Source organism: Apis florea, unplaced genomic scaffold (genome assembly GCF_048593485.1).
Source record: "Apis florea isolate Af1SG1 unplaced genomic scaffold, ASM4859348v1 contig_1914_pilon, whole genome shotgun sequence".
Lineage (NCBI taxonomy): Eukaryota > Metazoa > Arthropoda > Insecta > Hymenoptera > Apidae > Apis > Apis florea.
The window spans coordinates 2225471-2251086 of NW_028256504.1; the positions used below are offsets into that span (position 1 = coordinate 2225471).

General features: G+C 33.1%; 2 long non-coding RNA genes across 5 annotated transcripts in view; both read left to right on the plus strand.

Annotated features, from left to right (window-relative positions):
* LOC105737375 (uncharacterized) overlaps nt 1-25616 on the plus strand; it is a 94285-nt gene that overhangs the window by 58804 nt on the left and 9865 nt on the right. Inside the window, exon 1 of one of the 4 annotated variants that reach the window (XR_004226231.2) lies at nt 21212-21344. The exons of the other annotated variants lie outside the window; for them this stretch is intronic. This is a non-coding gene — a long non-coding RNA (uncharacterized LOC105737375). Of the gene's footprint in view, nt 1-21211; nt 21345-25616 lie in introns of those variants that run through there. 4 annotated transcript variants of the gene reach the window in all.
* LOC147658612 (uncharacterized) lies at nt 11943-17896 on the plus strand. The gene is made up of 2 exons (XR_015293933.1): nt 11943-12148; nt 17695-17896. It is a non-coding gene; the product is annotated as an uncharacterized LOC147658612 (long non-coding RNA).

Consider the following 25616-nt stretch of genomic DNA (forward strand, 5'->3'; position numbering starts at 1 on the left):
TTCATTCGATACAGATTCTTGTAATCCTCCAAACTTCACTTTTGCTTTCTGACATTTTGAAAAAAAAAAAAAAAATATCCTTGTCACCTCTCTCTCTCTCTCTCTCCTATCTTCTTAGAGTTCCTAGAACCGTTTTCTTGGCATTCCTTTGACATTTACTCCATCTTTACGAGGATCGTGCACAATACACGAGATAACTTCCAACTTCGATTTATGATAACTTACGAAAATTGCGTTAAAAGCTTTCCCCGCTTAAAATACGAGTTTTACGACATCGCTTCAAAATCGTGGATTAAAATCGCTATAGCGTTATAGCGGCGAGCGAAACTCGATATTCAAACATTAGTGTGATTACAAAATGTTTTGATTAACGATCTACTAATGGTATCGTGATACCATTAAATACGTTTCGATCTCTAGTGATAAATAATATCCTAGAATGATTCTCGCCGAAATACTACATAGAAATCTAAATAAATAAAATTAACGATATTTTGCAAATATAAAATTAGTTTGACATATATTCCACCCTCCATACATACATTTTCGATTAAACTACCAGTATGAAAAGAAATGATCTTGTATTCCACAAGTGGAGAATACATAAAAGTGACATTTGATACCATCACTAGGATATTTCAATCGAATCTCTAGTGATAAATAATATCCTAGAATTATTCTCATTCCTGAAACTATTTAGAAATTATATATATATATACATACACACACACATTTTTAATTAATCCATTCAGTATGAAAAGAAATGATCTTGTTCCACAAGTGGAGAATACATAAAAGTGACATTTGATACCATCACTAGGATATTTCAATCGAATCTCTAGTGACAAATAATATCCTAGAATTATTCTCATTCCTGAAACTATTTAGAAATTATATATATATATACATACACACACACATTTTTAATTAATCCATTCAGTATGAAAAGAAATGATCTTGTTCCACAAGTGGAGAATACATAAAAATGATATTTGATACCATCACGATTCTAGGATATTTCAATCTCTAGTGACAAATAATATCCTAGAATTATTCTCACTAATAATTCCTGAAACTATTTAGAAATTATATATATATATATATATATATACATATATATATAAATATATATATATACACACGTACATTTTCAATTAATCCATTCAATATGAAAAGAAATGATCTTGTTCCATAAGTGGAGAATACATAAAAGTGACATTTGATCGTTATTGCAGATACCGGTAGATAGCGTTCGACTGTTGACAGATGATACAACTCGCCATTGTCGCGTTATCATAATAGCGATCTCAAGAGTCGCACTGTTTATCCTTACAGACACGTAATATGTTTCATAATTCCGGTATAAATATTTCATAGCGCATAATGCATCATGCCAATCTAAATATTCCATCATTTCCATTATACGGTGTTTCTGCTTATCCTATCGGCTACTAGAGGCCTTGTCTACTCATTCAAACGGGAGAAGCGAAATCGGATCACTGGAAATACGTTTTTCACAGATGATTTCATCGTTTCGATGTGTACCTAGATTATCCCTAGAATTTCAGAACCGTTCTCCGATGCAATTGACACTGGGCCAGAATTGCCAACCTTATAATACCTAAATACATTTATTTAAAGATGTGTCGCGTCGTTTTTTTTTTTTTTTAACGAATCGAGAGAAACGAAAAATACGAAATATATCTTATTCATTTTAATTGCGCGACAATTTATAAACGACAATTAACAATAATACATTTCGTTTATCGATGGGAAAAAAATTTATTTATGTTATATAATATAATATTTTATAGATAGTTCTATAAAATTTTAAACAATTATTCCAAATTAATAAACTGATTTGGCACAATTTCCAATAAATATTCCACGTTTCTCTAATAATATCTCTCGTAAAACAATTCTTTCGAATTTATTTCATTCGAATAATTATTTCCAATACTTTTCACTCAAATACACCGTATATATAATAGGCTCGCGGGAGAAATCGATTTTTGCAGGCCAAATGCACACACCCCCTCCCTCCTTTTCCGCATAAATAACAAGCACGTTCCAGTTATATGAAATCTCTTTCTCCCTCTCATTCCCTCGCTCTCGCTCGCTCTCTTTCTCTCGCCACGTTTCGAAATCAGATTTCACGCAGGTGTAAGATTTACGCGGACCGTGAATCGAGGCATGCGCGTTTCACCGTCATTTTCTCCGTTTGCTTGGAGGACAGTGGACAGCAAACGCCTAGAACAGACGTAATAAATTCACCTCTGTTTGCTCCCCTTTTCTCCCGTGGCCACGTATCGTGAATTTAATCGAGACCTCGTCTCGCTCCTATCCTGTATACCCTGCTGTCCCTCTGATAACGTATCATGCGCCACTGTCACATCTGTGATCAAAAAAAAAAAAAAGAACTCTTTCTACGTTTTCTCATTACGAAGTGGAAATTATTGGAGTGGGATTAAAAGGGCGAGAATAATGAAAATTAAAAATTTGTCGGATTCTCTGGTTCTTTTTTTTCGGTATTATATCGAAGATTTCCAGTTATCCAAGAATCTAAAGAGTAATTTTTTTTTTTAAGGGAATGAGATAAAAGTAGAGAATGGAAAAATTTTGTTTGTCAGATTTTTTGATCGAAAATTGATGAATGTATTTGAGAATTTAAGGATGTGATTCTTGAGAGTAAAATGAAAAATTTTTGTTCGAGGCTTTATTTTTATAAACGTTTGATTTTGATCGATAACGAAAAGCCTCTTGATTTTCGTTTTATTTTGAAGAATCGTCTCTTAAATATTTTGATATTTTTCCCAATTTTTAATAATTGACTTTTTCTCCTCCCAAGAATTCACGGAGCTAGGATGGAACTAAACAGGATCAAGATTTGTCATTCCTCTTTTAAATCTCTAAAATTTGCTTAAACTACGTACTTAAGACCAAAGAAACTCTATGTTAAGCTGCATCGTAAACTGTGAACTAATCCAAAACAAACTTTGAACTAACTATAATCCTAACAGTATGGCACACTTCGAACGTGTCTTTCCATCTTAACTAAGCCACTCAATAATTAAATTTACAATATCCTCGTTAATTGCAACCTACGACCATTTCTATATTCAACAATTGTTTTAATTTGTAATAATGAAAATAACTGAGAAAAAAAAAAAATACCATCAGTTTCCAGTGATTGCAAATGAACGACTATATATATATATATATTACAAATAATTCTAATAATAGTTCTTTCTCATATATGTTATGTAAATTAAACTCTTTCTTCTTTTGCTACTTTTAACGATGTAACGTGTTAATAATATATCTGTATTCAACAATCTTTAATTTGCAATCTAACAATGAATTATAATAATTCTTTCTCATACACGTAGATTGACAATCCTTGATCCTAGCTCTGCCTTCCTTTGCCACTTTCAACAATGTTTAATAAAATTTATAACACGGTAAATATTCAACTATAAACAACACGATTTTCTCATTCCCTTTTATTTCTCTCGTTCCTCTCGCCAGGGAGCAAGAAATCCTTAAGAAAGGAAATCGGATTTTCTCTCGGTGATAAAGTAAATTTTTTTCCTTGCCCAACTTGTCTTCCATAGATATTATCTCGGTCTCTGTACATTTGTAAATCGTTTTTTGAATACGGTTTCCCCCCCATTTTTTTTCTCTCTCTCTCTCTCCTCTTTCTTTGCGTCTTAAGGAGAATAATAGCAAAGATAAGCAGCTCATTGTTGGAAGGATTTCGAAAAGTGTATTGATATTAATTTCTCCTTTCAAACCATCCTTTTTTCAATGATAATAACACGTTTAAAAAAAAAAGTATACCTTTCCTCCTCATTGCAATTGGATCGTTCTCTTTCCCTTTTAAAATGATTAATTCACGATTAACCCTCCGTCGATTTGTCCATCCGCACGATATTGTTAAAAGAAAAAGAAAAAAAAAAAAAAAAAACTCTACTCCCCGATCACCCTTGAAACACAAATGATCATCGGTATTTAAATAATTAAACGCCAACACCTGTCGAGGAATGGAATCGCCGAATATAACGAAGCACGTATCGGCCGGCGACGTTAAGAAGCGGGTATACTACTTAAACGAGGCGGCCAACCTCGTTAATTAGCCGTTTAGAAAGGGGCTTCAAAGGCGTCGTCGTCGTCGTCTCGTTCGAGTAAACGTTCTCCTAGTCGAGGAGAGCTCGACCGGAAACTCGAGATTCTTCGAGCCGCGTAGACTCGCTCGATATCCGCCCATAGAAGACCGGCATTCGAGTCTGCTCCAAACCCTTTCCCGTTCCTTTTTCTTCTTCTCTCTCCAACGACCCTGTTCAACCGGGAAATGTAAACACCCCCCGGATCGAGAGAATGCTTCTTCTCAGAGAGTTGCTTAGAGATCACGAGTCATTTCCGTCCCGTAAATAATTAAGATTCCTCTTTTCACCTCACCAGACGCGGGATTTTTTAACCAGAAGCGAGAGGAGGAATTTTTAAGGGGATAATAAGCTGGAGAGTAAATCTTTTCATCCGAGGGGGAGGATGGGGGGGGATATTAATCTCGTCCGCGTTTGAAGGCGTTCGGCTTTTGTTTGAAAATTTGATGTAAAAGGTGTGGTATTATTATATCTCTCTTTTTTCCCTTTCTTTCTTTCTTTCTTTCGAGGCAACTTCGAGGTAACTCGAGAGAATACGCGATTTCTCTTCGTTTGAGTTTGTTTTTTTTTTTTTTTTTTTTTTTGGTTCGAGTTAAATATTGAGATATTCAGTTCGTGTAATCGATAATTGTGATAGAATTAAAAAATTATTTCAATGTTAAATTGGGCGATAATTGTTAAAGGAAACGTTACATGTTTTTCAAAAAAAAAGGTATCGATTATTATCTCGCATAAAAATGCGATAACGAGAAAACCATAAAAATTTAATCTTCCATTACGTAACGCGTTCGTATCGATCGTTTATTTTCTCCTCTTTAAAGTTCCATGAAAAAAAAAAAAAGAGAAGGAAAAAAAAGAAAAAAAGATTAATATTTTCGATTAAAAAGAACGATTTTAGAGGATTATGCACGCGATTTGATAAAGGTTCGATAGAACGTAAAAATGGCTATAACTAGAAGCGGATGGCTTTGTACAAGAGAGAGAGTACCTTCGCATTTATCTCGCTAAGGTTTCCATTATCCACTATAGTATGCAGTACTCACGTAACGTACACCGGTTTAATTAGATTGTTTACTTAAGAAAATCGTATATTTACGGATTAACCATAGTACACTTTTTCCCCTTAAACCGATTTCATGATGACGTTGAGCAATTTCCGCTAAGTATCCTTTGGAGGTTGGAGATTAATGCCATATTATATAGTTCTGACATTAAAAAAAAAAAAAAAAAAAAGAAAGAAAACTTGGCTTTCAAACTTTCAAACATTTAAAATTTATCTAGCGTGCCGCAATTACTTACCACCTTGTTAAATTATGAATCGTGATTTTGTTTTGATTTCCAAAAGTTGAAAAGTTATTCTATCCTCTATAATCCATTATATACGAACTTTAACTGTGCTAAGTCACATCAATCTTTTTTTCCTAAATCAACATCCGAAAAATATTGCGAGAAATTTTAAGAAACATCCAGAATTATAGAAAGATAAATCAATCGAACATTCGATTTTTCCTGTACCTGTTTTTTTTTCTCTTTTTTTTTTTTTTTCTTTTCTTTCTATCGTTCCGATTTTAAAAGAGTGCAACGTCAAAAGCATTGGTCAAAGTAATCAACTAAGAGGGGAAAAAAGATATTTAACATCTTTCCAACCATTCAGCTTTTCCCTTGATCTCCCCTCTTCCTCTTCCTCCGAACAGCTTTACAAAGAGGAGAAAAAAATTGGCAAGCAAGTTCTCGTGCGCGCAAAAAATCGTTCGCGCTAGTCATTATACGTAAGCCCAATTAAAAAGCATGGTAATAGCTGCCAACTCTCAAACCTTTCTTCGCCGAATGTTTCTGACCAGGCTTGCGAAAATATTTCCCTTCATAGAATCACGTTAATTCAACTTGTGCATATTATTTCCAATAATTCAACGAGAAATAGTAATATTTAATAATTTATGCGTTATGTTACGTAACGTACGGATATTCGATCATTCGGTCGAGTTCGGAAAAGATCGGTTCGGTTCGTATACTGTACTGAATTCGGGTGAGTTCGGGAAAAATCGGACGAGCTCGGATGACTATCCAATATACCCAAAATATTAGCTAGTTTAAAAGTGCGTATAAATTAGAATACAATCGTTGGAAATATTGAGTAAAATAAAATCGTAAATATTTGTAAAGAGATTCGTGTGACCTGTGCGATATCAACGTTGTATAAATTTGTATTGTAAGTGTTAAATGAGATTTTTTGTGATCAATGATATTCGAGTAGACAAGTATCGACAAATGTATTGACAAAATGATACTTCGATACACGTTGTATCGATTGTTTCATTAACCCACATTGAGAAGTTTGCTTGTTTGATTCAACGTGTAAAGGTAGCATTCGAATAGACAGATTCGAGTTGACACTTAGCGATTGAAGTTGGATCAGTGTACACGAATTGTTGTTACTGTCATCGACTGTATCGAATTTCACATTACAATATCCATTCTAGAATCTCCCTTATCTCTTCCATTAATTATCCTCCATTAATCCTTATTATAACATCAAATTCCCTAGACGGCCATTTTTTTCTCTCTCTCTCTCTCTCTCTCTCTAGTTCTACCACTTCTGTTTGCACGACTGAAATCTCGAGAGAGTGGAGATCTGGGAAAAAATTTCTACTTTCGCGAATTGTGGCTACGCAATTACGTAAATCGTGGAACGAGTCGTTACGGGATGACCGACATTTGGAAAAATAGTGGAGAAAGTAGGGTATTTTTGCGGAGGTTCAGAAGTAACGCTTGGATGCGTTTTCATGAAGGACTCGGTCGAAAGCGAAAAGGGCTTTTGCCGTGTTACTCGTTGTTACGCGACACACTTTGTTCGAGCGAAGAAAGGCGAATATATGAGGCGAGTGATAAACGCTTCTCGAGAAAAAAAAGGTTTCTCGAGCACGGTGGATAGTTGTGGGAGAAGAAGAGAGACTGGAGGAGTGATTGTGTTGGAAGTGTGGTTTAAACTCTACAACTCTCGAGGTCTTAAGCCGGGGTGTGAGGAAGCGTAAGAGAGTTTCTCGAACTTACACTTCTTCTTATAGATATTTGCTCTAAAAGAAGCAATTGTTTTTCGAAGAAAGTCGCGCAACATTTGAGAAACAAGTGTTATTCACCGCTTGAAATTGTTCAAGCATGTTATGAATTTACATTGCACGTAAAGATACGTTATTTTTATTTCATCATCCGTACTTTGATTCCCTCTTCTTCTCCGTAATAATCCACAAAACAAATTTTAATTATCGTCAGATCCGTTCTTCCTTTCTTCCATATTTATAACAAACATACAACGTCCAAATGTAAATTTTCCTTCGCCATCCATTATATCCTTTTGACAATCTAACAACCGATCCGCGTCATGTTAAATTCATCGTGGCTTCGTTCGTACAGTTCCAAAAGGGGATCGAACGAGTTGGTCCAACCTTGAGCTTCTACAACCTCAAATTTCAATTTTCTAAACACATTTCCGTGAATCGGCGCACGTTGCGCCGATCGATGTGAAAATCGTTGGGTGGACAAAAAGATGGGCGGGGTCCACATGCACGGAATCAAAGGGGTTTAATTGGAGAGTGGCACGGCTTTTTCAACGACGTGGCATTAGAGCCGCATTGAACCTGATCGAAACCTGTGTTTTCTACGTCATTTTTCAACAAAAGTGGTCTGATTCCGAGGTAAGCGTTAATGAAATGTCGCGTAAAAGGGGGGGGAAAGTGTGCAGCGGGTTGGATTATACGCAGACAGATGTAACAAGATGTGAGATTAGGTTAGGATTAAATTAAAAAATTTCATGGTAAATACTAATGAGAAGCCGCGTGTGAGGAAATTGAAAAAGAGAAATATTTATCTGTTATCTTGTGGCAACAAAGTGAATTTAGATACGCGTACGGTATAATTCTGTGAAATTAAATTAAGTTAATATTCTTTTTCCTCCCCCCGGAAATTTATGATCAAATTTTTTTTCACTCATTTATCGAAAGAGAAAACTCTTGTAAACGGAACAAAGAATTTCCCGTGATGAAAATTATGATTAAAGCCGTAAATTCAATTTTACCCGACGTAACAACACAAATATAAGAAGATTTTTGCATAAAAGTAGAATTAAAATTACTTGTTAAAACGTTGACATTGAACTCGTAACCTCATAACCTGTAACCAGTTTCACCAACTTTAAATTAGTTTTAAAATGTTCGAGACTTCGTTTCTCACTTACTTCGCAAGTAAATTATAATTGCCTTCTCCTTGCAGTTAAATTTATACACGTAAATTTAAGTTAATATGTTTTCCAATTTTTCCAAGTGCTGCCATATTTTATAGAAAGTATGGGTAATTTTTCAATCACAATTGGAAATAGTAATTAAACACTTTGATCAATGTGGCAAATAAAAATGTAACTTTTACTTAAGATACAATTACCTTTACAAAAATATGTAAAGATCATAAGTCTCTTTAGAGTCGAACAATGAATTTTTGAAATGATTTCCCTTTCCCTTGCTCTCACAAGCTTCGGCAAAGTTGAATTTTTGATTTCGCAGCAATCAAATAATCGTTTATATTTTTTATATAATTTTCAATCGAGGAACAGAATCTTGTTTGAAACGTTTCTAAAAAGTGAAAAGCGTACGCGATACCGTTAGCAAGAAGTAATTCAAGGTTCGAAACCGGCGGCAAAGCCATGCAGCTAAATTGCAATTTCCTTTACCTCGAGGGAACATTTTTTCTTTTTTCTTTCTTCTTTCTTCTTTTTTTTTTTTCCAACCGAAATAAACGCAATCTCTAAAGCTAAGATAGAAATGAGTTTCACCCGTTTACGTCGACTTCTCATGCACAGACCGTGCATGATTTGGAGTGGCACGAAGAATTCCTGTCCGTGGGCAATTTTGCTTCTTTCTTTTTCCTTTTTTTTTTTTATAAGAATTTAAATTTCTCCCATTGAATAATCGCTGGAATCAGTTAATAAGGTAATTTTTTCGTTCAAATGAAACTGGAAATTTTTCATGGATAATAATAACTAGTAACGTGTATTACATTCGTTCCTCCAAAATAAAATATTCGCTCGATTATTACATTAAACGAACATCGCACGAAAATTCGCAATTACAACTCTTCGACTCTTGTCGAAACTCGAGAGTAACGTTTCTCGAACAACGGGGAGAGCAACGTTGTAATATATTCCCCTTCCCAACATCCAATTAATCTTGTCCTACATCCCCTTCAACCCACATTTACATTTCCCTTCGTCGAAATCGAAACCGAAGAAGAAGACGCTCCTCCTCCCCAAATGCAATTCCATCGTGACGGAATTTCCACGTCGAGCCAACTTTTCGACATTCGCCCCCCCCCCTCAACGTTGGAAAAAGATAAGAAAAAATATGTATATATCGCGGAAGCAATTTTCCTCGCAACGTTTTTATTTGGTGGAAACCTCTCGTGTTACCTCTCGGTGCTAATCTCGGCTGTTTCCGTCGTTCGACGACATTTTACAATCCGCCACCCCTTTAGACGCCGAGAGATCGATGAACGGCGCGGCACACGCAACTTGTGCCTCGCGTAAAAAGCTTTTATACAAGGAGAGGAGGTATAAGGTCCCTGCCTTTTTCACGAAGGGAAATTCGATTTTCGAGAATCGTTTGATTCTTTTTCTCTCTCGTCTTCGAACACGTGTTTTCAACCGTGAAAAAAATGATTAGACGGGTTGGTAGAGCTGTTTCGCTACGGTTTTTTTTTCTTTTTTTTTTTTTAGAAAATAAAAGTTCTAGTATTTCGTGATTTTTGTTGGAGCGATTTAGATGTAATTTAAAAAAATCGATGTTATTAAGAATCTGAAATCTTCATCATTTTTCGAAATATCCACTTCTTGTTGAAATTGTATCGCAAATTTTGCAGAAAAGTTTTTAAACAGAGATTTTTAAACGTCGTATATGAAGCCTGATAAAAATGATCGGACCAAACGTTAATAGGAGAATAATTTTCAATGGCGAATTTGTGACGGACGGAGAAAAAAAAAAAAAAATGAATTTCAAACAGATTCCCTTTGCCAAAGATTTTATTTCAGCGACTTAATTCAATATCGTGATCATAAGTAATTCTCATCGATCATCTAGATTTTTTTTTTTTAATAATACAAATCAATATATATATATATAAATCAATAAATATTTATGATATATCAATACAAACATTGAACAGAAACAAAAAAAAAAAAAAGAATAGCTATACGTCAAATATAAAATTCGAAAATATGAATTATCTTTCAGTAGTTGCAAACACTACACATGGATAAACGTAGGGGGGGAGAAAAATCTTTTTTATGGATTTTTAAATAGACATTTATATATCGTAGAACTTGGTGATAAAGAGTAGCTCGTAAATCATATACTAAATCTTGATATATTCAGGAACAGATAACGTATGATGTATCTATCGTGTGTGACAGTCCAGATATTTTACGTGTATCCACTTTTTAGTATTAATAGAAAAATATATATATATATATATCATCATAAATTTGAAGATTCACTAATGTTTTAAGGTAAATAATTTTTTAATCGAAGAAAGTAATAATAAAGAATGGGGGAGGGTGAAAAATCTTTTTACTAAGAAATTTCAATTATCAATGCTCCTCGTAAATAGTTTCGTATTGGAAAATTGCGTAGGCGTGAGATTCCATTCACGTGTCGATGTAATAAACGGGCCGTGGTCAAATTATTTTAATTCAACTTTCGTGCTGCGGTTTTCGTCGGTGGTCATACTGGTAAATTCTTGACGTTGGTTTAGAAGTAGTTCGTGTAAAAATAGTTAAAAATCACCAGCAGTGCATAATTTCCGTTTCTACTGATTAATAAGAAGTAGGGATTTTAAAACGTATCTAAGGATTTTTATGCAAGTTAATACGATTATTTTAATCAAAAATCTTCGTGAAAAACTTGTAAAAGTTTTCGTTTCCCATCTTATTTTACGTCGCAATAATTTTTATTACAAATTTTCGTTTTCGTTACAACTTTAAAAAATTTATCCAAAAAAAAAAAAAAAATAGATAGAAAACTTGCCCCCCTGAATGCACGATCTTATCTTTGAATAATGCAAAACGTATGTATCGGCATAAATTATGATCGAATAATTTACGATAGCAAGGGTATAAGACAGCAGCGGTATACAAATGCACGTTGAAAAGTATTCTTTCAACCCTTCCTATCATAGGCATGCCTTCGAGGTAAAAGCAATATTTGACATTCCACTCAAAGCATCACTATCGAGACACACGGAATAGTAGATTAATCCCCTCCCCCTACTGATTTTCAAACAGATAACGAGTAAAAAGTTTTTTTTTTTTTTTTTTTTTTTTTCTCTCCTGTTACCAGCAAGCCGGTCCATAAATCTATGAATATTTTATTCGTACTTTTAGTCAGCTTTTACTGTATCGGTTTTAAATTTTTTATTTGTAAAATATTTTTACACGGACGTACATACGTGCAGGATGGGTTGAGGAAAAAAAGATATTCTTCGTTTAATTTTTTTTTTTTTTTTAAAGTATTTTAGGAATTGAATAATTAATACGAATTAGATAAAAAAAAAAAAGAGAAAGAAGATATCAATTGAGAAAAATCGTGAATTATCGATTTATTTATTCTGAATCGCGTCGAAGAAATATAAAATGTATGGATCGATTGTGAAACTTGTGAAACTTGAAGATACGGTTTCGAAGTTGCGCGCACAGTAGGTGAGGTAAGAATTCTCTCCACGTTTGAATGACTGGTGGTGGGGGAGGGAGAGAGGAGAAGAGAGCCTTCCTTGTTGGAACGACTTCTCTGTAATAGCTACAATTTCAAATTTGTTTGCAACTTTTCATTACTTTGCCTCGCAATCTCCGGCATGCCATTCCGCTATACCAGTATTCACGTATTCATCTTTATTTTTATGCCACGTGTCGTCAAGCATACAATTTTTCAAATGGATTTTAACGTAACGTAAGTAATTTTTTTTTATACACGCACTTTTTTAACGGAGTTCAGTCCGGGTATACAATTTTTCAGAGTGGATTGAGTGACTGTATGATACGATGAAAGTGAATTTTTTCTTTTTTTCTTTTTTTTTTTTTTTTTTTTTCTTCCATACGATGGCCAGTTGCCATTTGATTTATGTTCCTTTTTTTTTTTTTTTTATGTTCCTCGAGAAATTCTTTCTCTCTCGAAGCAAAAAACTTCTTTTACCCGAATTGTCTTTTGCGTTTAAGCGTTGAAAAAAAAAAAATTTCTTCCAAGTTCGAGGAAAATTTACGAATCATTATTATCGATCATTATTTTTAAATCGATATTTATCTCGCTTGTAATTTTTCTTAAAATTACAATAATAACAACCTTAAAACAAATATCGATGCAAATTGATACGGATTATTAAAATATTTACCAATTATAGCAACACTTTACACTGCAAATATTGAAATGAATCAAACGCTTAATCGAGTAATTTTCAAGGCAAACAACCTGCATCGCAACGACAAACATCCGCCTGTGTTGTTTTATTAGAATGTGTGTATATATGTGTGTGTGTGTGTATGTGTGTGTAAGGTACCGCGACCAACATCACTCGTTTAAAATCTATTTTACAATGTTTCCGACTGCCGCGTTCCTTCGACGTCTCAAATAACAAAATAGAGAAGGGCGCGCTTCTTCTCCTCCTTTATGCTAATAAAGTAGCGGCGAGTTTCCATTCCTTTGCCCGCTGATCCTGATTTATTCGCATTCGCGTATTACGGTGTATTGCTTTCGAGGTTGCATCGCGCTTAAACGAAACGAATATAAATGCGTAATAAATTTAGGAAAACGTATAAATTATTCGTATTACGTTTCTTATTTAATTCTTTACGTTTATTATATGTATCGAGATAAATATTGTTTACCTACGACTCTCGACTGAGAGACGATGAAATAACCTAAATTTTTTTTTTTTTTAGGTTAGGTTAGGTTTGTTGAAATTTCGAATCGATTAATCGGATTAAAAGTAGCGATAATTTTATTTAATCTCAAAGATAAATACAAAAGGTAAATAAAAATCGTTACAAAAGGAAAAGGTTTTGTTTCGATGTGTAAAAATATTACACACGAAATTATTACACGCGCGATTCAAATTTTCGCTTAATTGTAATCAATCGAATTTGTTTTTGCCGTTCGATCATAGCGTGCTCAATCCTCGAAAATAAACAAATCAACGTGGCGGCAGCATTCGATCAATCAGAACTCGACGCGAATGAAAATCAGCTTATCTTCAACGATCGATAATCAAATATGCAAATGAATTAATATGTACGTAAACGATACACGCGAAAAGTTGTCCGCTAATAATTTTTTGTTCAATATATATATTTCCTTATATAAATGTAATTTTATTAAATTTAATATTGTACAACAATAACGATAGCGATAAAATATAATATGATGAAGTAAAATTTAATATTGTTATTAATATTATTAACAAAATGTGAATGTGCAGATTGGAGGAGGGGAGAAAACGCGTTCGAAAGTAACGAGAGGATTCATTTTCTGAATATTCATTTTCATTTTCCACTTTTATTCCACTAAAAGTGCACGCTACGGTATTAAAAGCTCGAGCTTTAATCCTAATTATGTAAACCGTAAATGGTACCCAAAGTACCTTCGATCGCGAATAGCAATTTGTAACTTCTCGTTAACTCGAATCGCGCGCCACCAACCGGGCCTGTGGTTATGGAGCACGTGACACACAATGGCGGCCATATTTAATACACGTCGAAAACAAGTAAAACTCAACAACTTGTTATCGTAACTCGTCTCGAAATGTGTCGGAAAATTTCTATTGTGCTCAGGCGTACGTATTTCGGTATTTCGAAATGATTACGTTTTGTTCCCCGGTGTTTTAATTAAGAACAAGAACAGGTCGATGGTCGTTGAACATTTTCAACGCGATTGACCAACTATTTAATCGCCATCGTTCCATCGTGGCGTGCAATTAAATTGAATAGCATTAAACGGGAAAACTTTTTAATCCTTTTTCGCGAGCCACCTTTTCATCCAACTTAATCGATTATTTAATTATTGTTTCGACATCCTTAAATCGCGAATTGAACGAGAACTTTTCGTCGTATTGTGCATAAAAGAAAAAAAAAAAAAAAAAAGGGAAGTCGTTACAATTTCTTTTTTTTTTTTTTTTCGCTTCCAATTCGCATATCCTCTTCGCTCACTATACTATATACTTCGTTTATTGAACATTCTATCGCACTTCAACGTTCAACGAGAACTCGCACGCAACAACTCTGTACAACAAGTATTTATATACTTAAAAAAGAGTTTTCCGAACGATCCACTGTTTTTGTATTATAAATAAATAAATAATACTCTTCTATTATCGTATTATCTCAATCTACAGGTTGAGAACCACTTCTCTAAACAATAATTCTTACTCTCTAAATCCAATAAATTATTTGGATAAACAAGTAACGCTCGTTCAAGTAGGATCGAGTATATATACAGCGTAGAGTAATTATTTATTATTATTACACGTATGGAATTCTTTCTTTCGTGACTAAACGAAAAATTTTTAATTTTCGATCAATTTTCTTCTCGAACAGTACGCCTTTATTAAATTATTGTTCGTTTGCTGAGAGATGGAAGATATTGGACCGGGCATTGAAATAATTGGGCGGTAAGAAGTTTTTAACCGTTGCCTCGAATTGCTTTTAATGAGCAAGTAGAAAAAGATGCTGGAGATCCTTTAGGGGATCGCCGGGTCGAACCGGTTTTTTACTGTCACCACCTGTACCTCGTAATTTATTATAAATCGACCCGATAAACATCTCTCGACGAGATTCGAGTGCAAACGCATCGGGCAAACAACTCTTTGAAAGTATTAACCTCGTGCTGTATTAAGTCACGTTCTATCTATAGATCCAGACGTATTCTCGCGCTCTTATCACTTTTATACTTGTGATACACGCATACTTGTCCTGTTCCTTCAATGTAAATGAGAAATTGTGAACGTTCAATCGTGAATTGTGATATAACTGCGACTTTTCTAAAAATAAATATAAAAATAACGCATAAATAGAACGTGGTGTTTATTTTTAGGGATGAATGCTGATTTTTAATTGACGAAAATTGAAATCTTTTTCATTGGATGATCCACAAGGAAAGGATATTATATATGTTCTTGCAATTACAGAGATAATATTATTTCCCTTGCAGCATTATAATTCGTAAAATTTGATTTTTCAAAAATAAATCTTGTCATATATCGTTCGATTCAAAAAATAAATTTCTAGCATAGGATTATATATATATATATAGAGAGAGAGAGAGAGGGGACATCGAGGCAGGTTGGTGATTTTCGAGCCAGGGCCACGACAGGAATTTCATTAATTTTCAACCGTGTATATTACACAAGATATCGCAATATCGAGGAGAAATTACGGTAAGTGGCGGCTAGGTTGAGCCGCACGCAGCTGGCCAACACCGCAAACTTATCCGGTGTCCCACGCTTTTTCGAATTAAAACAGTGTGACGTCAATGATGGGGGTGCACTCAACGAATTTGCATAGAGAAAGAATCTCCATTACTTGGTAAACGTATTAGCGTGCCGCGCTTTTTTCCCCTCCCTCCCCTCGAAAATTCTGTGCGAAATTCTACTCGTTCGCTGTAGAAAAGAAGAAAAAAAAAAAAAAAAAAAAAAAGATAATTGAAAGGGGAAGAGTTTTTCGAAAAAAAAGAGAGAGAAGCTCGAATATTCGAATGTGAAAAAAAAAAATTCAAAGATGGAGCTTTGAACTAATTGAAAATTGTTGAAAATGATCGATATTTTTTTTTTTTTTTTTTTTATTAAAAATCCAATTTATATTTCGAAAAATCAATAGGTGTACGATTTTTCGATGGAGAAGCTCGAAGATTCGAATGTGAAAAAAAAAAATTCAAAGATGGAGCTTTGAACTAGTTGAAAATTGTGTTGAAAATGATCGATATTTTTTTTTTTTTTTTTTTTTTTTATTAAAAATCCAATTTATATTTCGAAAAATCAATAGGTGCACGATTTTTCGACGGAATGTTAGGAATAAAGGTAAGAAATTGAGGGGACTGGCTCGTTTCATCAGCCTTACATTCCGCTTTTTGCGGTTACGTACACACGCGTGTGCTGCGACCGAGCCTTCGATGCCTCCTTTTCCGCTCGACATTGATTAATACGAGCGGAGAAAAGCATCGGCGAGATATTCATAACTGTAAAACAAAATTTATTTCTTAACACTTTTGCTTTCGGCTTCGAGCATGTGTCGTTATATATTATTCGATTTGTAAAAAAAAAAAAAAAAAAAAAAAAAAAAATCGGAGAGAATAAAAAAATTTCCTTGAAATCTTCGTTTTCGTTTCTTATTAATTCGACGAGAAGGATCGGGGGGGGAGGAAAAAATATCCCTAGATTCGCGCGACCGATTTTTAGAATTCTAGAAGACGAATAATACTTGTTTTCGCTCCTAACTTTGTTGTAAATGTTTGAACACATGTTTCTGTTCTACCTTTCAAATTTTTTAAATTCGATTCGTTCAATATTGACTCGTTTAACACTTTGAGGATATATTTCTATCCTATCCTTTTGCATCCCTCTCGTGCAAATATTCTCAATTATAACAAAACTTCTAACATCGGCAATAACTCTTTTTAAATTAATTTTAAGGGAAACTCGTTGGAACGGGAGAAAGTTGGTGAAATACAACTGTTCTATCTCCAACGCTTCAGAAGTTTTACCTTGGATCCCGGGCGAAGCCAACCTTCGATGATGACCTAAGCAAAGATGAGCCTTAAAGTTACGTCCGCTGCCTGTATTGTCGAACGAAGTTACGGCTGTGCATAGCCGGGTCCGCTAGTTACGGTCGGCGGGGTGAACAATGGTGGATAAATGTATCCTCGCTTCGCTGACTCGGGATATTATTATTTTCAGAATTTTCATTGGTGAAAGGAGGAATTTAGGAACTCCTTCTTCATTAACTCCTATACGTTTAACATTATTTCGTGAAAAATGATTGAAAATGATTGTTACACAGTAATTCAATAATTTTAAAAAGCTCGAGTAAATCATATGTCGTGTTTCTTCTTTCTTATTATAGATTTTTTATTTTCTCTCTCTCTCATTACGTAATTTGAATAATTTAACCGACTCTTATTTTATTTTTTCACAATTTATTAATTTAACGGTAGAAGATAAGAATCGTAAAAAAAGAAAAATCTCAAAAATTCATTGCGCGTGGTTCAAAAAGGAAAAGGAAAGAAAAAAAAAAAAAAGAAGCAATTTATATGTATATAATATCGAGTCAACATGGGTATACGGAATTAATCCCGGAAGAGATGTAGGCAGTTGGTTTTATTTATTAAAACTGGTTGGATACGAACCAGGATACGTCAGCGCACAATGCTGACCCGCAATATGAAATATTCCGTCATAAACCGATTTTTTTTTCTTTTTCTTTTTCTTTTCTTTTCTTTTTTTTTTTTTTTAGAAATGCATTGAAACAGAAAAAGGAAGAGGAAGATGGAAGGAACAACGGGATCGGGATGTACGAAAGTAACTAAAATAAATATTTAAAATGTTCGTATCTCCCTTGATTTATCGTTTGAAACGATACCAAGGAACTGCGCCCGATCCGAGAGAAGACCTTGCTTACGTTATAATATTTATTAAGAGAACGAGATTATGAATTATACGAGTTTTTATTTTCGAAAAGTCTCCCCCTCCACCTACGCATTCGAGCGAGAAATTCGATCACGTTTGCCAAATTATGGTTTCTTCTACTCTACCGTGATATATAGAAATGTAGATTTTCTAACTTTGTTTCCTAATTCCAATAATGCTTAACCAGAAAAAATGGATAAATAGATTGAATCGAAGGTTATATTTACATAAATTTTTTAAGATTGATACCTGTGCGTGATAACTTGAAATGTAAAATAAAAATATTAATTATTCGATATTTAATAATCCATCACTTTTAAATCGTCGTGATTATACTCTCGTTCGCGAACGAGAATAAAAAATAACGGTAAAAAAAGCACGAAGAAGCATCGCCCGTCGCAAGAACGTTATATACACCAACCGTTTCGCTGCATCTCGAGTTCTTTATCTTTTTTGGCAACTTTTCGATGCGGTGCTGTATAGACCAGTGATAAAAGTGGGAAAAGAGGGGAAAAGATCGAGCACCTTGTACCTCGAGATTGTGAAATAAAAATAAAATGTCGGGCGGGGGAGAGAACGTGTCTTTGAAAATTTCAAATTCGAAAGAGGGAAGACAGAATTTCGATTTTTTTTTATATTTTCGTGTTTAAAGTTTGATCGATATTGTTGATAATAGAAGAATTTGTTGTTGTTTAAATAAAAAAACGTTGAAAATCGTGAGCTGTACATTGAAAATGAATATATATACACACATAATTGGTGAATTAATATCACTATACTTGCTATTTACTTTTCCATAGAGTTTGTGGATATTCCACGAAATGGGAAAGTAAAATATAAAACAACCCCCTTGGGCGAAATTGCGACAATAAATACGAGGCTGATATCGTTATCAGTGTAGCTTCGATCATTGTAATGTAATTTCCTCTCTTTTTTTTTTAATATACATTTTATTTTCCAACTTTTATAAATACACATTATTTTAGTTTTATTGGCACATTGTTGATTATTGGATCACCCGTCACGTGTGAAATTTATCCTCCGTTTAAATGTTTTCGTTAATAAACATTTTAGAGCATTTTAGAAGGAAGTGATAAATTATTCTCGACCGATTAAAATTATTATTAAACGAATAGACTATTAAAAGTGACTATTAATGCATCGATTTATCACATTATATAAATAAGTTTGAAGTAAGTAATAAATGAGAATTATCGATTTAATTTAAATTGTTAAAATTTTTCCAGCAGAAAAATTCTTACACCAATTATCTCTGCTTATTATTTACACTTGTCCTCGCGTTCAAGGATGGATTACTTGATATCAATTGATCGGTATTGAGAATATACAGAGCTCACTTGTGATGATCCCATTTTATCTCTCTCTCTGTCTCGTCTCTTCATTCGCAGCCGGAAGCAATCGAAACCGGTACCGAAGATCATTCACTCGTTACTCTAAAAAAAAAAAAAAAAAAAAAAAGAGTATCATTCCAATATTGTTGAACGATCGTAAATTAAAACGATATAGATTCGAAAATTATTAATTATCGCGCCGATTCTGTGCAAATTTTCATCGACAGAGACGAGATAAAGTTTTGGTGGCAATATTTGATGAAGTGTCCCTCAAACGACACCGATATTTAAATTTTTTTTTTTTTTCTATCGTTAATTGGCGTGAATTGGTTGAGAAAAGTCGCGATACATTTCTTCTGTTGGGACGTTTATTTAGTTTATTAAAAATAGATGCAGATAGAAACGATTTATATTTCGTCGTTAATTTTGATTCTCGGTTTATCAAAAATCAAAAATTTTGAATGGAATATCGAATATAAAAGTTCCGTTGTACTTTCAAAATTTTGTAAAAGAAATTTTTACCGATTAATTCCGACTTCTCTTCGATTTTCTCGTAAAATCTTGTGCACACTTGTATATACACATGTATACGCGATCGTAGAATTTTTACGAATTCAAAGTAAAGATATTTTATTTTAAATATTTGCGTATACAAACCTAACTCTCCTCCGCATTATTATACAATCTCTTTAAATAAACCGAAGGGATGAAAAAGTTTTATATTTATGGTTATAGTGAGATTCGTTAGTGCCCCGGGGTATGATAATATCGGTTTGATGTCAGAGTTTATGTCGGATCGGTTTCATTTCGTTACTCGGCTCAAGCATGGAGAATTTTACTGCCGATATAAACCCGATTTATGCTTGACTTCCGGCTACACGATGCGAGTCGCGTGGCTAATCGATAAGACAGCTTCTACCGTTGCAATTTCGAAGAGAAGATATCCATTCTTCTTTCTTTTCTTCTTTCGCGTCGAAAAGAAGCGTAGAAGTTTCAATCATACGTGTGCATACGTTAACAATGGCACGCATGTTAATCGTCGATCGATAAAATTTTGCGTGCATTAAAATGTGAAAAAATTAGAAGAATTTAAATACACTGTATTTTAACACTGTATTTCGTGCCACGTAATAATTAGAATAATTAAGATTTGTTTTTTTTTTTTATTACGAATTTAAATAATTGGAAATTGGCAGAAAGATAAATTTACAATTCGAAATGATTGAAATTATTCTGTGTTATCGATGCGCAAGCTTTTAAATACATTGTTGTCAAGAATCGTCCGAACCGACGTAAAATCTAACTTTTGTGTCAATAACCCAAGTTCGGGAGGGACTGACGAATCAGACAGTTCGGTCGATTCAATGAAAGTACGGAAAAACAGGGGCGACTAAGAGAGATCGATCTTGCTCGTTTATCACAGACAGCTATTCAGTTTTGGAACAATTTATGTCAGGGACAGGGACAATGAACATTTCCCTCGTGTACTGTTTTGAAATATAATGTTAGACTATCCAGTCTGACAATTAAAATCGAACTGGAAAATTCATTTTTGAAGTTTCGATCACGTTTCATGAATTATTAATTACTAGGATATCAAGTCGTCTATGAAATTAGGATCATTGTTACTAGAATAACTAGTAACTCCATGAAGTAGCAAGCAAAACAAGGATGATCATGTATGCAACGTTAAAAAATAGGACTATTGTCCCTAGAATAACCTAGGCTATTGGTAAAAGAAAAAAAAAATTGATTTCGAAATTTTTATTCTATAAAAATCTTCCAAAACAATTAATACCATGATATTTAATAATATTTTAAACTTGTATTACGTTGCATTATTTTTTTTTTTTTTTAATAACATCGTCGTTTCTAAAATAACTAGAAAAAGAATAAGGAAAACGAGAGTGCCATCTAGGATAAAATAACGTAGTTATTTCTCCTTCCAGAAGTTGAGAATCAGTATTATAAAGTATACGATTTTTGCGTAATTGTTGAACTATACGTCTGTCTGCTGCTTGCTCGTTTCAAAAATTTCTAAAGTGTGTACAGAAGATCTATGGTGATCCTACAATTAATTTTCAACGAACTTTTTTTTTTTTTCCAAAATAAACGATACGATGAGGTAAGAGACTCTTGAACGATGGAAATAGAATTAGTTAGGCGTACGTTGTTAAGAAACATTCCTATCGATTGTAGCTTAAGCTCCTTCGAAAATATCGAGCCACTTCTGTGGTTTCTCTCTACATACCTGTCGATATGTATTAATAAGTGTTAAAACCTTCGAGAAAACGCTTTAAACGAGAACAATTCGTTTAAAAGAGGTATCGTATATCACGCAACTTCCTTTCTAACCTATAAAGTCTCTGAACTATCTAAATTTCTCCAATGAATAATTTTAATAAAATAGTCGAGTTGTTGGACATCTTTAACAGTTCAACTTGTGCAAAGTTAAGAACTATCGCGAAAATTTCTCCAAGAGTTTCAGTGAATAAATTTAATAAATTGTCAAGTTGGATATCTTTAAGACTACAAAGACTTACTGTTTTTTACAATTTAATATCTCGTATAAATATAATTATAATTCATTTTATTTTCGATATCTTTTTATTCTTAATGTCTTTATTTCTAATACAATTATATAATTTTTTATTAAAAAAAAAAATTATATAATTTAAAATAGCAAGTAATAACTTTTTTTCACAATAATTAATATGATATGACGAAAAAAAATATAAGATTTCTGCTATTATAAAAGGGGAGATTTAATATTTGAATTACAATATCTCTGTGTGAATATCACCATATTTACATAGCACATGTAAACACTTTATTCTTTCATAATCCTCTTGCGAAATTTTTTATTATCGTCTCGGGGCAATATTTCATTATGTCATTTGAATATTATAAAACATAATTGAGTAAAATACGATCGATAAAAATTTTTCTATTGAATATTTCATATTTAAATAATATTTCTGAATATATTATTATTACGAAGAGAGAAAAATATGATATTTTTATTAAAAGATACGAAAGATTTCGAGATTTATTAATTTATTCAAACGAAGTGAAGAAAAAAATTAACATAATTATAATCGTGATATATCTTTTTTAATTTTCTCGAAATGTTTTGAAATTAAGTTAAAAATAACCTTAAGAATAGATTTATATAGTATTTTATTCGAAAAAAAAAAAAAAAGAAAAACCTCATCGATATCTTTTACGTAATAAATTTTATATCCAATTTATGAAAATTCATCGTATTCAATAGATCTTACTCTTATCTAGGTTATTCTATGGAAAAATAAGACGTTAAGAAAACGTTTCGAGGCTAAGCGAAAAGATAAAGATCCCTTTAATTGCGAAATGATTAATTACAGAAAAATAACGATTACACATATTTTAATCGTTTCGTCCTTTTTCATAACCTCGACCACCCAACTTTTATAATTGATAACTCGAGTCACCGTTGTCCCACGCAAGGAACGCATTAAACTCGCGAAGATTAATCGTTTTGCGCGGATAAATTGCTTTCTTCCCATTTTTATTTCTGCACCTCTTTACCTTATACTGGACAGAAGGAGGGAAAACGCGAATCGGCCATTTGCAACGCGAGACGGAGAATTTATGGAATTCTCGTACAGATCTTACCAGTTTATAGGATTAGCGGCTTTCGAAATGGTCGGTGATAGATATCCACGTAGTAAATGCGATTTCATGGAGTTTACACATTCTGTCTTATCAAATTAATTCCATTAAATCCAGTCCCGGTTGCCAACAGTGCAATTTTGGAATGGGAAAACTGGTATAATTGTCCCGTTATGATTCATCGATGAGTTATGGCCATATAACGTTCTCGTACGGAACGTTCCTTTGAAAATTCCTTGACAAAATAATTTACGCCTTTTTCTTTTTTTTTTTTTCGTTTAGACGAAGTAAATTTAACCAAACCATTTAGAGAGAAGAATAATTATATAGATTTCGAATAATAATAATCTTGCTAATTATAAAATTATTATATTATAAGTTACTATAATCTATATAAAAAATCGTCGGTAAAATCGAGGTAAAATTTTAAGGAATTTTAAAATAAATGAAGATTGTGTTGTATAGTCGTAAAGAAAAGTTCCCCCCCCCCCCCATTGCTGGCTAATCTATTAAACCGGTTTATATAAAGTAATGATTTCAACCTAGCATATCTAGCGTAAAATTCAAATTGCTCTCTGTTCCCCATTTTAAGGCTAAAAATTTTCATTGTCAGCTCCAAGCTCTTTAATTAAAATTTCATTCGATCCATTGTATCCGAAAACACCTGCAAAGCAGGCGTTGCCAACTAAAACCAATTAACCGATTCAACCTGTCTGCCAGCGACGATGTAACAAGCAATTATGAAAGGAGAAAAGAGCCTTTATCTCGTTTACGCGTCTGGTAACGGCTTGATCAGCCATTAGAGTTGCAGTTCCTTGGTGAGTTCGCGGTAAGTTTGCGACCACATCTAACCCAATCGACTATTCGCGAGATTCGGTTATAATTGTCGGGATCTCGGCTCGATTCAACGGTGGAAATCCGGTTTGGCCGGACGGTTTAATAAGTTTAAGATTATTTCCGGTAGTGGGGTTAAAACGCGGGAACTTTCAAATCGAATAACGGAAACAACTGTCACCAATTGGTTGCCCACTGTAGATAAAATAGAACAGGGGAGTAATGTTGCAAGATTGACGATAAATTTTTATCATTGAACGCGATGTTATCCAGAAGAAACTGTGTATGTATTCTAATTGCGCGTGTGGTATGTTTGCTTGTTACATGTCAATGGAGCAAAACATTATCGTTTAAATTGGTTATATGAACGATGCAAGTCATTGCTTCAAATACCATTAATTTACCAGCTGTTATGGTACTAAACGACCTTTTGTTATTGAGGTTATCTTCAGACATCAACGACTTGTCTTATAATACATACAAGTTAAGTTGAAATTAACTCATTATTGGCGGTCAATCTCTCGTTTGCATATACATTAATTTATGCATTTATTGAAATTGCTATTATATAACATCTTTTATTAATTGTTTAATGTTTTTCTCTTATTAAATTAAATAAATAAAATTAAATTTTATTAAAGTTCGATTTATTTGTTTATACACCGATACGAATTGATTTTTACAAAAGATAGTCACAACAATGTGTGATAAATGAGAGAGAAAAAAAAAGAACCGAAAAGAAACTTTTGAAATATCATGCAATTTGCATACTTCAAGTTTGCTTCATGAATTACAAATATACTCTATACTTTTTGAATCTATTCTATATATCATACTTTGAGAAACTATAAAGTTGGTCATAGGATAAAAACTTTTTCACTTTCAATTTTTTTTTATTTTTTTATCTTTTATTTTTTATTTATTTCTTTTTTTTTATTATTATTTTTGTCCTATTTTAACACTTTACATTCGCCTAAGGGACGAATATTGAGTCTTTATTTACAAAAGTGGAACGTGTACATGCATACGTGAGCGTGACAATGCATAAAAACTGTTTGTAATTTAAAGGTAGAAAAATGAATAAATTTAATTTAATGGAAGAAAAATGCACGAGAGTGCCTTTCAGAAAAATAATATAACATCCGTTCAAATGAAGTTAAAAATATTTCAAAATATTAATCCCTTAAATTTTATTTTGCTTCCTGTTTCTCAATTTCTCCATTTAAATTATAAATATTTCAAAATTCAAAATATTTAATTTCTTCAATTTTCTTTCTTTCTCTTCTCCATTCAAATTTCTCTACTCTAATAACAAACCCATTCGGTATTAATCAAACTTGTAAAATATTTCTCCAAGACTTACTCCAATGTTTTAATCCAGGCCAGAATTCCATTAACATAGAAAGTGTCCAAACACTAGGGCGAGATAGCAGCAGTTGTTTTATCGTTCCATTCCGTCCAGAGATTCCCCATTGTTTCGAATCTCTGGCAGAATGGAATTATTTTCAGGTGGTTTCGCCAGGTGTAATAATTTTCAATGGCGTTAATTCGTTATCGGTGTCGAAACTGGCGCGCGCGGGAATACGGAACGCGGTTTAAACACAATTCCAATAACATACGGTCCAATGGAAAACGTATATACTGCTCGTTCGAAATTGTTTCCGCCCGCTTCTCGACAAATGTACGCTTTCATCTATAGATACACGAATACACCTCTTTGATCGTTGAAAGAAGAAAAAAAAAAAAATAGTTATAAATCTAATAAATTTTATAAATTGCATTAGAAAATATATTTTATTTTTTACAATACTATTAAAAAAAAAGAAAAAGATATGATTAAGTTTTTCTTTTTTTTTTTTTTTTAATCGATCTTTCTCATTTCAATTATCTTTCCATTCAAATATAAAAATTT